Genomic DNA, 16,667 nt, shown 5'->3' on the forward strand with positions numbered 1-16,667 from the left:
TTCAGCCTTCCGAGACTAAACACTGTCTCCATCTGCATTTTCTACATTGCATAAGGCTACCATTCTGCCTTCCGAGACTAAACACTGTCTCCATCTGCATTTTCTACATTGCGTAAGACTACCATTTTGCCTTCCGAGACTAAACACTGTCTCCATCTGCATTTTCTACATTGCCTAAGGCTACCATTCTGCCTTCCGAGACTAAACACTGTCTCCATCTGCATTTTCTACATTGCATAAGTCTACCATTTTTTCTTCCGAGACTAAACACTGTCTCCATCTGTATTTTCTGCATTGCATAAGGCTACTATTCTGCCTTCCGAGACTAAACACTGTCTCCATCTGCATTTTCTGCATTGCATAAGGCTACCATTCTGTCTTCTGAGACTAAACACTGTCTCCATTTGCATTTTCTGCATTGCATAAGGCTACCATTCTGCCTTCCGAGACTAAATACTGTCTCCATTTGCATTTTCTGCATTGCATAAGGCTACCATTCTGCCTTCCGAGACTAAACACTGTCTCCATCTGCATTTTCTACATTGCATAAGGCTACCATTCTGCCTTCCGAGACTAAACACTGTCTCCATCTGCATTTTCTGCATTGCATAAGGCTACCATTCTGCCTTCCGAGACTAAACACATTCTCCATCTGCATTTTCTGCATTGCATAAGGCTACCATTCTGCCTTCCGAGACTAAACAATGTCTCCATTTGCATTTTCTGCATTGCATAAGGCTACCATTCTGCCTTCCGAGACTAAACACTGTCTCCATCTGCATTTTCTGCATTGTATAAGGCTACCATTCTGCCTTCTGAGACTAAACACTTTCTCCATCTGCATTTTCTTCATTTCGTAAGGCTACTATTATGCCTTCCGAGACTAAATACTGTCTCCGTCTGCATTTTCTCATTTTGTAAGGCTACCATTTTGCCTTCTGAGACTAAATACTGTCTCTGTCTGCATTTTCTCATTGCATAAGGCTACCATTCTGCCTTCTGAGACTAAACATTATCTGCATCTGCATTTTCTGCATTGCATAAGGCTACCATTCTGCCTTCCGAGACTAAACATTCTCTCCATCTGCATTTTCTGCATTGCATAAGTCTACCATTTTGCCTTCCAAGACTAAACACTGTCTCCGTCTGCATTTTCTCATTTCGTAAGGCTACCATTTTGCCTTCGGAGACTAAACACTGTCTCCATCTGCATTTTCTGCATTGCATAAGGCTACCATTCTGCCTTCCGAGACTAAACACTGTCTCCATCTACATTTTCTGCATTGCGTAAGGCTACCATCTTGCCTTCCGAGACTAAACACTGTCTCCATCTACATTTTCTGCATTGCGTAAGGCTACCATTTTGCCTTCCGAGACTAAACACTATCTCCATCTGCATTTTCTGCATTGCATAAGACTACCATTCTGCCTTCCGAGACTAAACACTATCTCCATCTACATTTTGCATTGCTGAAAGATCGCCGCCTTATCTACCTCCTGCATGGCTGAAAGATCGCCACCTTATTTACATTCTGCATGGCTGAAAGATCGCCACCTTATTCACATTTGCATTGGCTGAAAGTTCGCCCCCTACTGCATTTCATGGGCTGAAAGATCGCCACCTTATTCACATTTGCATTGGCTGAAAGATACCTACGATTGCCAAATACTGCATCTCATGGGCTAAAAGATCGCCAAATTGTCCAAGGGCATCATTGTTCGGAGGCACCATTTTCATAGCCTGAGAACGCCATGTCATGGCCTGAGGACCCCATTTTATCTTTTGCATATCATTATTCAAAGGCATCATAGTTCGGAGGCATTATTCTCATAACCCGAGAGCATCATTTCATGGCCTGCAAATCCTTTATCATACGCTTCATGGCCTAGGACGTCATGGTCTGAGGACGTCATCCTAACCATCCAAAGACAATATTCATGGTCCGACGGGAACTTGCATCACGTTTAAATTTATGCACAATATATGCTTGTATAGCTCATTTGCAGGTAAACCGGCGAGCAATGACCATCTCAGTAGGAGCGATCCCGCTCCAGTTCCAGTAGCCCTGTTAGACCTTAACCATTCATCCCGACCTGAATATTGCGTCCGTTCTTGAAAAGGTCTTCATCGGCATATTTCGCCGACGGATCCTGAACTATATATAGTCTGATTCATGTAAGACCAGGGATATGTAGGCAGCTCAGGAGCCAGAGCACGGCCAACCTCTTCAAACCACTTCGTTCGGTCAAAATTGGCCATCATATCTTTACCCGACAACTCTTTCATCCTTCTCGGGTAAAGAGGGGCAGCTGTTGATACCTAATTTTTTCCTGTTTTTTTAAATATTCAAAATACCTTCAAAATAGCCTATATATGCATATATAATTATATCCCAAGGATACATTATTTTTCCTTAATTTTTTTCAATGATTTTTAAATCAATTCATTGCCCTATTTTATCAAGAAAAACCCAATAATTATCCCCAAAATTATCATTTTGGTGATTCATTTATTGGAGTCTCATGTTTACACTAAAATATAGCTAAGATATTTCTTACAAATTTATTTAGTATTTTTAAAGTTAAAAGGTTAAAATTGCATAATTGCAACATTAGCCATTTTTAGGTTTAAATTCGTCTCATGTTTATAAAATGGGATCTTATACTTTTAAATTGATAATTAAATATTATAAACCATTTTAGTGCTTTCAATTTTTTTCATAAATTTATTTACTTTTTTTATAAATTAAAGGGGGAAAAGGGGTTATTTAACTTGTAGCCAAATTTGGCTTTTAAATTTAGCCTAACATCAAACAGACCCCAACCCAAATTAAACCAGCCTAATCGTCTAATTAAACCTGCCCAAAGACCCAAGCCCAATCCCTAAATCTACCCGACCCAACCGGATTAAATCTTGGTTGTTGATCAATTTTGATCAGCGGCCCAGATTCATTCTTACCAAATTAAACCAAATGACCCCCCCCCCCCAAACCCCTCTCATTCCTGACTCAATCGACTCTCGTCTCTCTATCTCTATCTCTGGTTCTCTCTAGAACCTCCCCCCCTCCCCCTCCGCTCTGATGAGCTTCACTCACATTCTCCGGCCATTTTCTTGCGTGAATCCATGGTGGTTTCACCACCCACAGGCCTTCTATGGCTCCTCCAGCTTGGTTACCGAAGTCTCATGACCTGGCCACGAAAAAGCTGGGTCCAGACCTTGCTTGATTCAAGTTCCATGGCCATCTCCGGCCTTGCTCCGCAAGCCATGTCTGTTCGAGCCTGGCCTCGACTCCTCCTACTTAGATCAACGACTATCCAAGCCTTTCTCACCGTTTGGGTTCCTCTGAAACCCTAGCTTTTGAGGTTCTTCTGATTACTTTAGATCTGTTCTAGATCCATGTTTTCCCTAAACTTTTAAACAATTTCTTGATATTTCTTTCAAAACTATGCTTTCAAAACCTTTCTTTTTTCGATCTAGGGTTTTTGAGTTATTTAGATGTTTCTCAGATTTTCTTTTTCTCTTTTGTGTTTCTTCTACTATGTTTCTTCTGCTGTGTTCTTTGTGTGTTTCTTCTATTATGTTTGTTTTGTTGTGTTCTTGGTAGGTTTCTTCTACCATGTTCTTATCAGTTTCCTCTACTGTGTTTTTATATGTTTCTCCTACTGTGTTCTTATTAAGTTTTTTCTACTATGCTTCTTTTTATGTTTCTCCTACTGTGTTCTTGTTAGTTTCTTCTACTAGGTTTCTTATTAGTTTCTTCTTTTATGTTTCTTTACTGTGTGTCGCATGTTGTTCTTTTACTATGCTTCTCATGAGTTCTTGCTACTGAAAGAGCATGTCAAAGGTCTCAGTTCCTTTCTAAGACCTTTGAACCTGTCTCGATTAGTATCTTTTCCCTTGATTACTTGTCCTCTCATCTCTGCACTCGATTGATGGTAAAAACCCTAGAATTTGGGGGTTCATCCGAGTTTTGAGACCATTGGCTATATGATTTGCTTGAACTTGTTTGATTCCAGAAACCCTAACTCCTTTAGACCTATTTCGAGTCTCTGAACTGAGTCTTGAAATCTCTGTTTCTTTAAGCGATTCTGATTTTCTACTAAACTCTTCTAAGGTCCTTATTCTGGACCCTTTGTATGCTATTTGATACTATCTCTTCTACATTGTTGACCTATGTTACTACCATGATCTTATAGTAGCCTAGTGATTTTGCAATGGCATGACGTTTTTTTCTTTGCCCTAAATTCAGCCTAGCATATTTGTGTGCTCTTTATATGTGCTGAACTTTCCTCTAAAAATGGCTTTCAATTTTGATTGATTTCAGACTTCCTTTGTATAAGTTTGATTGATTTCTTTCCTTGTCTGCTGACTTCCCTGTTACTCGATTTGAGTCAAAAACTTTCCTTAGCTTTTCTGACTTGGTTCATTCATGGACCAATGATTACAAAAATCTCTGACCCTTTGATTTACCGTATAATGATTAATCCTTACCTTATTTGTTTTAACCGTGTATTTCAAAATTCCTCCCTTAATTAACCCCCTATGTATTTATCCCTAATTTCCTACTTTGCACAAGATGCTTATTTGATATCTTTCCTTAAATAACTTTTACCATTTAATTCTGAATTCCTTAATTAAAGGAAGTCTTGTATTCATTGATTTTTAATTGATATCCAGTTCCTTTCTTACCTTATTTCTGCCTGTTTTTTACACTATAAATACACGACTCTTTCATTAACAAAATCATCCATCACTCGTAGTCTTTCTGAACTTACACTTACACTCAAAAGTATTCTCTCTTGTTGCTTGTACTGTGGCCTGTTCACAAGATCTACTGCCTGCCTTTCATTATTTGCTTCTTTGAAACTGGTATGTACTGATTTAAGCTTTTTATCACCACAACAATGTGTTTATTTACTGCTTCTGTATCCCTGTCTGATTACTGCTTCTGTGTGGTTCAACACTACTGATTTCTTTCTGCCTGTGTGTTATGAATCCCAAACCCCTGCCCCCCTATGTGTTCATGCTATGGTTTGAGGCATGGCAATATGCAAATTATTGTCCATGAATTAAACTTGATCCTCTGGGATCCTACCTCTAATAATGTGTGTTCTAGTAGGCTTATGAGTATGCTAGCATCCTCCATTACTGGGCATGCCTAAAGCCTGCCCTTACCGAAGCAATAGGCTCTTTACAATCTCCCCATTCCCCTGAACCCCCTATGTGTGTTAATTAGTAGTTGCTTCCCTCTCCTTTTCCCCTTTAGCATTCTATTCTACACTTGCACACTTTCTTAGTCTTTAAGTTCTGCCCCCCTCTTGTGAGCCTTGCCTTGGGGCCCTTTGAGTTTCCTCTGAACTTGGACACTTGAGGGCTGGCCCTTCCACACTGCACTTGTCTTAATCTGATTATACATTTGGGTGTGAGCGTTGCCCGGAGTCCCTTTGAGTCTCTTAGGGAACTTTGACACACTCAAATGGGAGAAAGGCTTTGGATCATGATCTCATGAAGTTGGTTTACCTCATATTTCGGACATGAAGTCTGAATCAGGCTCTCCTCTGGTTGTACTTTTATTTATATTTTCTGATGTATTTTTTTACTTTACTCCAGGCTGTAATAATTTGTAATGAACTCTTGGGGATGGTTAGTGTAAAAAGGGCAGGTAACTATGTATGCAAAAAGGGTAGATACCATGTCTATAGAAATTTTGAATCTGCATATAGAAATAAGGCCTATAGGTGTTTGGAAATCTGCATAAGCAAATAGAAATCATGCCTATAGTATATCCTACATTCATATAGAAATCATGATCATAGGGCTACTATATTCATATAGAAATCATGCCTACAGGATTGTCTAAATCTACACGATCAATTTCACCTAGATATCATGTCCATAAGTCTTAAACAAATTTCTGCACCTAGATATCATGCTCATAGGACTTAAACATCCAATTGCACCTGGATATCATGTTCATTCAGCATCTAGATATCATGTTCATAGGTTTAAAATGAGTCTTTTGCATTTTTATACCATGTCTACAAAGTTCAAAATCAACTACGCGTAGAAAGCATGTCTATAGGAATTCCTAATCGAATCTGAATCACTTTATTCACGTATAGAGCTAAAACCAGTAATAACAAGTACCATTGCAGAACTTATAACCTTCGTTAAAACTTGCCTTTCTTTTGATAATCTAACTAGCCCTTTTAACCAGTACGTATTCAGTTTATTTTGCTTTCTGAATTCAGTAGATACCATGCCTATAGGATCTTTATCCAACACTTAGGCAAGCCTTAGGTAAAGTTATAAACTGAATCTGTTCTATTAACTACAACCAGCAGGCAGGCCTGATTCGGGTTTCTTATCTGAACTATGTAATACATCAGTCTGCCTCAACCTTTAAGTTCTTTCATGTCTAGTATTTAATCAAACCTTAAACAGTATATATAAGTCATGCTAATTGCATGCTTCTTTGTGTAAGGAGGTATATCTGAGCCTTTACTTGTTATGTGCTTTCCTTAACTTGTAATACGTGTTTTGTATGTCGCCTTAGAATTTTTGCCTTTGAAACTACAAATAAGCCTAATATCCCTCCCCTTTAAGATTAGTAGTCGTAAATGCCTCCGGGACTGATAGGATTGGGACGGGTAATAGCATGCAATAAGTAATCGAGACCATTCCGCGCTTTAATACCTTAACGGAGTGGGAAGGGTAGATATGGATATGATAACAACATGATAATGTCACGTGTAGCCCCTCATTGAGGAGTGATTACTGGGCATTGTGTGGGGTGATCCATATTATTAATAAACCTAGGACCCCCCTTTCCCTTTATTTCTTCTAAAGATTTCAAACTATTTCTTTTAAGAAAAATCAGCTTTCTTTTAGTTCTTTCTAACTTTGTTTATTTGTAAACCATTACGTGAAAATCCCCTCTTATTTGAAGTTTCATTTGCCTACATGTTAATTGCACCTCAATTCACAATAATTGACCGGCCGGGAACCACACTAGTGGATTATGAGGGGTGCCTAATACTTTCCCCTTGGAATAATTTCAAGCCCTTATCCTATATCTGGTTATTCAAATCAATCTCTCTTGGTGTCCTAATGCACCCTAATCATTAGGTGTCGACTCTTCAAACCCAGTTCCCAAAAGGAATGAGTTGTCCTTCCAAATGTCATAAACCCGATTTCGCGAGAACAAGGGGGCGCAACACCATATATTCCTACGGACTCTTTGGGATCGTCAAATCACAGGTCCGGGTGCGTTTACCCAAAATATTGACCAAAGTCAACTTAAATTCAATTTTAAAGGACAAATTAACATTTTCATCACATTTCCACATAAAAACGTTTCGGATATATGTCCGGACCGTGCACGCAAATCAAGGTGAGGAAAAAGGAGGCTCCTATGGCCTCGGAACACATAATTTATTTCTAAAACAAGTGATGAACTTTCGGGTCATCGCATTTTCCTTAGGAAGTTAATATCTAGAACTCAAAATAAAAATTGCTTTTATATTTCCTTTAGTAATTAAGAATAAAAATTCAAAAAAAAGAGAATTTTCTTTAATACCTCTTTAGAAGTTTTCTTAAGATATTAATTCCAAAAATCCAAAAAAAAGGACTTTCTTTTGAGGTTTTTCATTGGGAAATATATATAAAACAAAAAAAATATTCTTTTTATTTTCACTAGAACTTTAGAACATTGTACATAGAAGAAAAAAAATATACTTTATCTTTTGTTTATCTTTAGAGTTTCTCCTTTAGTTAATCAGAAACTGAAATCCAAAAATATTTTTTATCTTTTTCATTTCTTGTTTCAAAATCTTTCTTCAGGATATCAAGTGAAAATTAAAAATATTTGTTTTGATTTATTCTTTAGATTTCCTTCCTAAAAAAAAAGAATCAAAAAAATATTTTTCTCTTCTAGGGTTTTTTCCTTAATAATTTCTCATAGAGTATCTGTTTAAAAAAAAAGAGAAATATATGTTCGTTTAAGATTGAGTTTAGAATAGATCATAGACATTATGTCTAAAAAAAAGGGAGAGATTTCCTTCTTTTTTCTCATCAGAGTAGTCATTAAGGTAAAAAAAAAAGGAAAAAAAAGGAAAAAAAAAGAAAAAGAGAACGTTAGTTTGTTTCCTTTATTTCCAATCTTCCCGAACTACACAAAGATTTGATTCATGCGGCGTATATAGGCAACCTACATAGGATTCGATCAAATTGTTTTTGAAAAAAAAAAAGAAAAAGAAAAAAAAAGATGAAATTATGGGATGTGAGAAATGAGAGGAAAGAAAAGAGTGATAATTAGAAGAAAAAAAAAAGGAAGGAAAATGAGCAAGCCAAGAAGTTCTAAAAAAGAAAAGAAAAGAAAAGAGAAGATTGAGATGAACAAATTGGGATGATGCCAAGTGACCTTGTGACCCTCGAAGTCATTCTTGAACCGTTAATTGTTGCTAGGTGCATTGCACACAATGTGATATTTTTAGTTGTTAAATGCCCTAATGCTAGTGGGTTGACCTCATTTTGTTCCTCTTTGTTATCTTCATAAAGCAGAAGGGTGGTTGGTTTGTGGTTCTTAAGTGGTAACTCTTCTCCACAACATAAAGTTCAGAGGCAATGGCAAATTGGTTGAACATGAATTGGTTGGTTGAAGAGGTATGGATGTTAAGACAACACATGGCGGACATGTATCGGGTTTGGATGACTAGGAAGGCAGCACCCCCGCCATCACCTAGCTTCCTAGATGCTACCCTTATCCAAACTCCGGTCATAGTGCCGGATGATCCCCCATACTCACCAGATTCTCCCGCTTATCACAGTTTTCCCAACCACCCTAGCAGCTCCCTCACTCGTCCTCCAACTGCCTTTCCCAAAAATTGCCCTCCTGTCATATCTACTATCCCCACGATTACAACTTCTCAACAATCTTTCCTTCATAGATCCAACAATGAACACCCACTCAAAACTCATGGTGCCCAATATTACCCCTCAAAGGTTGCCCACAAGGTCCCTGACTCATACAATCATAGCCCTCGAAATAAGTCTCATATTGAAAATGAAAAGTTCAATGGAAAAGAAGGGCGAGATGAGATATCCAGGAAGTTGAAAGGTATAGAACAGTCTTTAAGGAGCATCCAAGGGATGGGAAATTAGATTAACAAGTCTTACAATGAATTGTGTATGTTCCCTGATGTTCATCTGCCCGCTGGGTTTAAAATGCCAAAGTTTAACTTGTATGATGGGCGTGGAGATCCAGTAGCTCATCTGAGGGGTTATTGCAGTAAAATGAGAAGTGTTAGCGGGAAAGAGGATTTGTTGATGGCGTATTTCAGTGAGAGTTTGAGTGGGGCAGCCTTGGAATGGTATACTTGTCAAGATGTCAATAAGTGGCATGCATGGGATTACATGGCTCAAGATTTTGTTCGACACTTTCAGTACAATCTAGACATTATCCCAGACCACTCCTCCTTATCTAAGTTGGAAAAGAAACCCGAGGAAAGTTTTAGGGAGTTTGGACTCAGATGGAGGGAACAAGCTGCTCGAGTTGGTTCCCCAATTGATGAAGAGGAAATGGTTGAGCTTTTCCTACAAGCCTGAGGGCCACCTACTTCAGTCATTTGATCACGACTTTGGGTAAACCTTTCAATGATGTGGTAAAGATGGGGGAGATGGTAGAAGAAGGAATCAAGTTGGGAAAAATCATGAGTTATTTTGTATTGAAAGATACTATAGAAGACATTCAGAATATCTCAACAAATTTGGGGAGAAGAAAGAGAAATAGAAAAGATGTCGTTGAACCCCGCCGCCGATGAAGATCCAGTGGGCGTTCCTGCTCAACGCTTTCGGCCTCAATATCGACCCCATGAATATCCTCATGCTCCAGATAATCCTCCTCAATGCTACTTCTCTCCACAATGCACCGCCATATACTCCACATCCACAAGACCTGCAATGGCTTGCACCATCTCTACAAAACCCTTACCCACCTCCACAAACATACCAAAACTAGGCAGCAGCGGAAACAAACTTTCACTCCGCTTGGAGAGTCTTACGCCAGTCTGTTCCAGAGGTTGAGGTAATTGGACGATCTAAGGCTGATTGAGTCAAAATTACCAAATCCCCCTCCGAAAAACCTGGATTATGCCCTCAGATGTGCATATTGTTCTAACGCTCGGGGGGATGACACATAAAAGTGTTGGCATTTGAAGAGCGCCATCCAGGAGCTTATTGATACAAACCAAATTGTGGTCCAGAGCCCGGAAGCGCCAAATATCAATCAAAACCCGTTGCTAGCTCATGCCGAAACGCACATGATTGAGACAGTGCATAAGGATGGGGAGCCCAAGAAGCCTTCAAAGTTTTTTATGATGATCTGTGCTAGTGAAAGTAAGCCAGTCAAAACTCCAATTGTTACAAAGGTAACATCTTCGATAGCTGAAGGGTTGACAGACAAGCTAAGCACGCCCAATGATTAGCCGCCTGTGGTAGACGCGAAGAGGTTCCCGGAAGCTGTTGAAACAAGGCAAGGAAAGCCAAAAGTCGTCGTACCAGGGGTAGAAGTAAGCATGTCATTATCGTGGAAGGGGCTCGCATTGCCCCTGTTATTATTAAACTTGTGACCCAGCTGTCGATAGATGACACCAAGGCTATTCCATGGAATTACAAGCGAGTGATAGTAACTTATAAAGGGAAAGAAGTGGAAGAGGAAGTTAATGAAACCCAGGGTTTGACTCGTTCGGGGAGATGCTTTGCCCCAGAGGAATTAAGGAAAGCTAAGCCACTGAAATATAATTCGATTCTAGTGACAAAACCAGTCACTGAAGAGGAGGCGAAAGAATTTTTCAGAAAAATGAAGGTGCAGGGTTACTCCATAGTGGAACAATTGAGAAAGACCCCCGCTGAGATTTCTCTTCTATCATTGTTGATACATTCAGACGAGCACCGCCGGGCCCTCATGAAGATTCTTAATGAAGCTCATGTCCCAGAGAAGATCACAGTGAACCATTTGGAGAAGATTGCCAACAAGATATTTGAGGCAAATAGGATCACCTTCTCAGATGATGAGCTGCCTCTGGAGGGTACGAAACACAATCGGGCTCTTTATCTCACAGTGAAATGCGAAGATTCTGTGGTCACAAGGGTGTTAGTTGACAATGGTTCTAGTGTAAACATTTGCCCTCTCTCCACTCTACACAAGTTGAAAATTGATGCTGAGAGGATCCACAAGAACAATATATATGTCCGAGGTTTTGACGGAGGGGGAAAAGATTCTATTGGCGATATCATGCTCGAACTGACAATAGGACTAGTTGAATTTACCATGGAGTACCAGGTACTAGATGGGGTCGTCTCTTACAATTTGCTGTTGGGTAGGCCCTGGATACATGTCGCCAAAGCAGTCCCGTCTTCTTTGCACCAGATGGTAAAGTTCGAGTGGGAAAGACAGGAAATCGTTGTGCATGGTGATGAGAACTTATGTGCTTACAATGATACATCTGTCCCGTTTATTGAGGTTGAAGATGATAAGGTGCCTTAGGTTTACCAAGTTTCCGAAACAGTGTTAGTTGAGAAGGTTTCTGAAGGGGAATATATTCCGAATCCAAAGCTAGCTTTTGCGACCGTCATGGTAGCAAATGAAATGTTAAAGAATGGTTTTGCGCCAGGCAAGGGTCTGGGCGCATCTTTGCAAGGTATCGTGCAGCTAGTGTCTCTACGTGAAAATCTGGGTACATTTGGTATGGGGTTCAAGACCACAGGGGATGATGTGAAGAAGGCTAAAAAGTTGAAAAAGAAGGCATGGTCGCTCCCTAAGCCTATACCACGCCTCTCCAGGTCTTTCGTCAAGTCAGGGGTAGTGAAGTGTCCGGTGTAAGCAGTTCCAAAGCCTGTGGCCGACTTTGATGAAGAGCTGATTGAAAGGTTCCAGAGCCTATTTGATGAGGTGAACATGGTAGAAATTGGGGAGGGTTCCAGCAAAGTAGACATGCAATTTATTGGGCCAAAAGTGAAGCTTAACAATTGGAATGCTACTCCTCTCCCTACTCGGAAGGAGTTTTGGCAGTTCGCTTTGTTTTCCTTTCTGTTATTTGGATTATTCCAGGGTTGTAATTCAGATTTTTATTTTTTGCTTGTTTTGATGTAAAAACCCTTTTATCCTCTATTTTTAATGAAATGCAATTTCCCTTTTTTCATTACTCCTAATAGTGTCATTTTTGTCTTTCTTTGTATAGTTCTTTTTACGCTGGTTTCAATGACATGACATGCATGAGGAATCTTCGGCCAAGTCTTAAAAGCCAATCTAACTCTAAATAATAATCCAAGAAATAGAGTGTGATGATGAAATAGAATATGATGAAGAGGAGGCATTCGAAGAAATTAGTAAAGAACTAAATCATTTTGAAGAGAAACCCAAGCCTAAATTGAATGAAACCGAAGCAATCAATTTAGGAGATCCAGATAATATCACGGAAAACAAGATAAGTGTACATTTGGAACCACAAATCAAGGAAGAAATAATCAAAGCACTGTTTGAATATAAAGGCATTTTTGCATGGTCATATGATGACATGTCGGGTTTGAGTATTGACTTGGTAGTTCACAAATCGCAAGCTGATCCGGCATTCCCTCCCATCAAGAAGAAGTTAAGGAAGTTCAAGACTGACATGAGTGTGAATATCAAGGAAGAAATCACAAAATAGTTGGATGTAAAGGTCATTCGAGTCACGCGATACCCCAGTTGGTAAGCTAATGTTGTGCCAGTACCAAAGAAAGATGGTAAGACCAGGGTGTGCATTGATTATCGCGATCTCAACAAAGCAAGTCCAAAGGATAATTTTCCATTGCCAAATATCCATATTTTGATTGACAACTGTGCCAAGCATGAGATCGGGTCTTTTGTGGATTGCTATGCGGGGTACCACCAGATCTTGATGGATGAGGAAGATGCAGAAAAGACAGCGTTCATCACACCATGGGAAACATATTGCTACCAGGTAATGCCATTTGGTTTGAAAAATGTTGGGGCAACTTACATGAGGGCAATGACTATTGTGTTTCATGAAATGATACACAAGGAGATTGGGGTTTATGTAGATGATGTGATCATAAAGTCAAAGCAGTAGTCCGACCATGTCGGAGACTTGAGGAAGTTTTTCCAGAGGCTCCGCAGGCACAATCTTAAGCTCAACCCTACAAAGTGTGCATTTAGTGTTCCGTCTGGGAAATTGTTAGGGTTCATAGTCAGTCGGCGAGACATTGAGTTGGATCCATCAAAGATTAAAGCTATCCAAGAATTGCCTCCTCCAAGGAATAAGACTGAGGTGATGAGTTTGCTCGGGCGTTTAAACTACATCGGCAGGTTTATTGCTCAACTCACGACAACTTGTGAGCCCATCTTTAAGTTGCTGAAGAAGGATGCTACAATCAAATGGACTGAAGAGGGCCAGGAGGTATTTGATAAGTTCAAGGGGTACCTGTCAAACCCACCTGTGTTGTCCCGTCGGAACCTGGGAGACCTTTAATTCTCTATTTGATAGTCCTAGATAATTTATTCGGTTGTGTGTTGGGTCAACATGACATCACTGGTAGGAAAGAGCAAGCCATCTATTATCTCAGCAAGAAGTATACTCCCCTTGAAAGGACATGTTGCGCCCTGACTTGGGTGGCACAAAAGTTGAAGCGTTATCTGTTGTCCTACACTACTTACCTCATTTCTCGCCTGGATCCCCTAAAGTACATCTTTCAGAAGCCTATGCCCACAGGAACACTTGCAGAGTGGCAGATTTTGCTCATAGAGTTTGACATCATCTATGTGACTCGGACCGTGATGAAAGCCTAAGCATTGGCCGATCATTTGGCCGAGAACCCGGTGGATGAAGAGTATCAGCCATTGGGGACTTATTTTCCTGATGAAGAGGTGATGCATATTGACAAGGTGGAGCAGGATGAAAAGCCAGGTTGGAAACTCTTCTTTGATGGAGCTGCTAACATGAAAGGTGTCGAAATAGGGGTTGCGCTCATTTCTGAAACAGGGCATCACTACCCTGTTACAGCCCAGCTTTGTTTCTATTGTACCAACAACATGGATGAGTATGAGGCATGTATTTTGAGTTTGAGATTAGCTGTAGACATGGGAGTCCAAGACGTCTTGGTTTTGGGAGATTCAGATCTATTGGTGCACCAGATTTAAGGAGAATGCGAGACGTGGGATTTAAAGCGCATACCGTATCGACAACGTTTGCACGATCTTTGTCAACGATTCAGATCAGTAGAATTCAGGCATATTCCGAGGATCCATAATGAGGTTGCCGATGCCTTGGCTACTTTGGCGTTAATGTTACACTATCCTGACAAAGCTTATGTTGACCCTCTGCATATTCAAGTTCGTGATCAATATGCCTACTATAATGTGGTTGAGGAAGAACTTGATGGTGAACCATAGTTCCATGATATCAGGGAATACATCAAGACGGGGGTATATCCGGTACAAACCACATGTGATCAAAAGAGAACAATTCGACTTTTGGCTAGTGGATTTTTCTTGAGCAGCGGAGTTTTGTACAGGAGAACTCCAGATCTTGGACTGCTGAGGTTCATAGATGCTAAACAAGCCATGACTATCATGACCAAAGTGCATTCCGGAGTTTGCAGGCCGCATACGAGTAGGTATGTTTTGGCAAAGAAAATTCTTCGAGCAGGATATTATTGGCTCACCATGGAAGCGAGATTGCATCAACTTTGTGTGCAAGTGTCATCAATGCTAGGTACACGGTGATTTGATTTATTCTCCGCCATCTGAGTTGCATACAATGTCTGCATCTTGGCCCTTTGTCGCTTGGGGCATGGATGTCATTGGACCAATTGAGCCGGCGGCATCAAATGGGCACAGGTTTATTCTGGTGGCCATCGATTATTTCACTAAGTGGGTTAAAGCTATGACTTTCAAATGTGTGACCAAGAAGGCAGTGGTTGATTTTGTTCATTCAAACCTCATTTGTCGGTTTGGAATCCCCAAGGTAATCATCACAAATAATGGTGCCAATCTTAACAGCCATTTAATAAAAGAAGTATGCCAACAGTTCAAGATTATACATCAAAATTCCACTCCATATCGCCCTAAGGCAAATGGAGTTGTTGAGGCAGCTAACAAGAACATAAAGAAGATACTTCGAAAGATGGTGCAAGGTTCTAGGCAATGGCATGAAAAGTTGCCTTTTGCTTTGTTAGGTTACCGCACTACTGTTCGCACTTCAGTAGGTGCAACTCCTTATTTGTTGGTATTTGGTAATGAAGTAGTTATACTCGCAGAAGTCGAAATTATATCCCTTTGATTTGTTGCTGAAGCAGAAGTTGATGAAGATGAGTGGGTCAAAACCCGATTGGAGCAATTAAGTCTGACTGATGATAAAAGACTGGTTGCAGTATGTCATGGTAAGCAAGTATTGAAATGCATCCTTCCACATCAGGCTGAAGTTAAAGGCAAGTTTTCCCCAAATTGGCAGGGGTCATTCATTGTAACAAGAGTGTTGTCCAATGGTGATTTGTATTAAATAGATATAGAAGGCAAGTGTGTAGATATGGCTATCAATTCGGACGTAGTCAAAAGATATTATGTATGTTTTCTTTGGTTTGTCTAATTTTGCCGTTTGTACTTGGCATGTTTTGAAGATTGGAATGACGAAAGCATTTTATTCTGCTATCTAAACACTTTATCCTTTGTTAACCTTTTTGAGCCTTATTTATTTTCTATCATACCCCTCTTTTGGAATCGGAAGCAAAGTTTAGAAATACAGATACAGAAAATATAAAAAAAGAGAAAAATGAAAAAAAAGTAAAGAAAAAGAAAAGAAAAGAAAAGAAAAGGGGAAAAAGAATAAAAAAAAAGGTAACAAAAAATAAAGCAATTCCTATGTCTTGAACTACGTTCGACCTGATTCCTTGTAATGATACGTAGGCAACCTCATGGTTCGGTCCCATCAAAATAAAAATTCAAAATTCCCCAGGCAAAGAAACTGCGGCAGAAGTTGCGTTTTTGTAAAAGATCTGATTCCAAAAGTTGTAATTCTGAACTCTTTTAAGTTGTTTTGAGCCTTTATGATATTCTTTCTTTCTAACCCTATCCAAAAGCCTACATTACGGTCCAAAGAAAGACCTTCCAATCAATCTTTGAGGAATGCCAAGTCAAGCAAGATAGAGGTATGATTCACATCATGGGCAACACTCCGTTCTACACAAGGAAAAATGAATAAATGAGAGAGTCTTATTAGTGAAAACTCTCACGGGCACCGTAAGGCGACGGAAAGCTGAAACAAAACTAAAATGAGAGAGTCTTATTGGTGAAACCCTTGCAGGCACCGTAAGGCGACAGTGAGTCGAGAAATAAACAAATAAGAGAGGTTTATTAGTGAAAACCCGTCAAGCCGAACGAGGATCGTGACTTTGCAGATAGATTGGATTATTGGAAATCCCGATTTCTAATTATGAAGAGGAGGCACAAAATGGAATAGGATTAGGTGAATGGTCTGGGCTGATTAATCCGAAATGCATGTCATGATCATTGGAGCCAGCTTCTTCACTCAGATAAGTCTATTTTCCGCTCTTCCTCAAATAGTCATCTTTGTTTTAAAATTCCCTTTTTGTCTTTGTTTCTCGAAGTCAC

The sequence above is a fragment of the Nicotiana tabacum genome, chromosome 5, assembly GCF_000715075.1.
Source record: "Nicotiana tabacum cultivar K326 chromosome 5, ASM71507v2, whole genome shotgun sequence".
Taxonomy (NCBI): Eukaryota; Viridiplantae; Streptophyta; class Magnoliopsida; order Solanales; family Solanaceae; genus Nicotiana; species Nicotiana tabacum.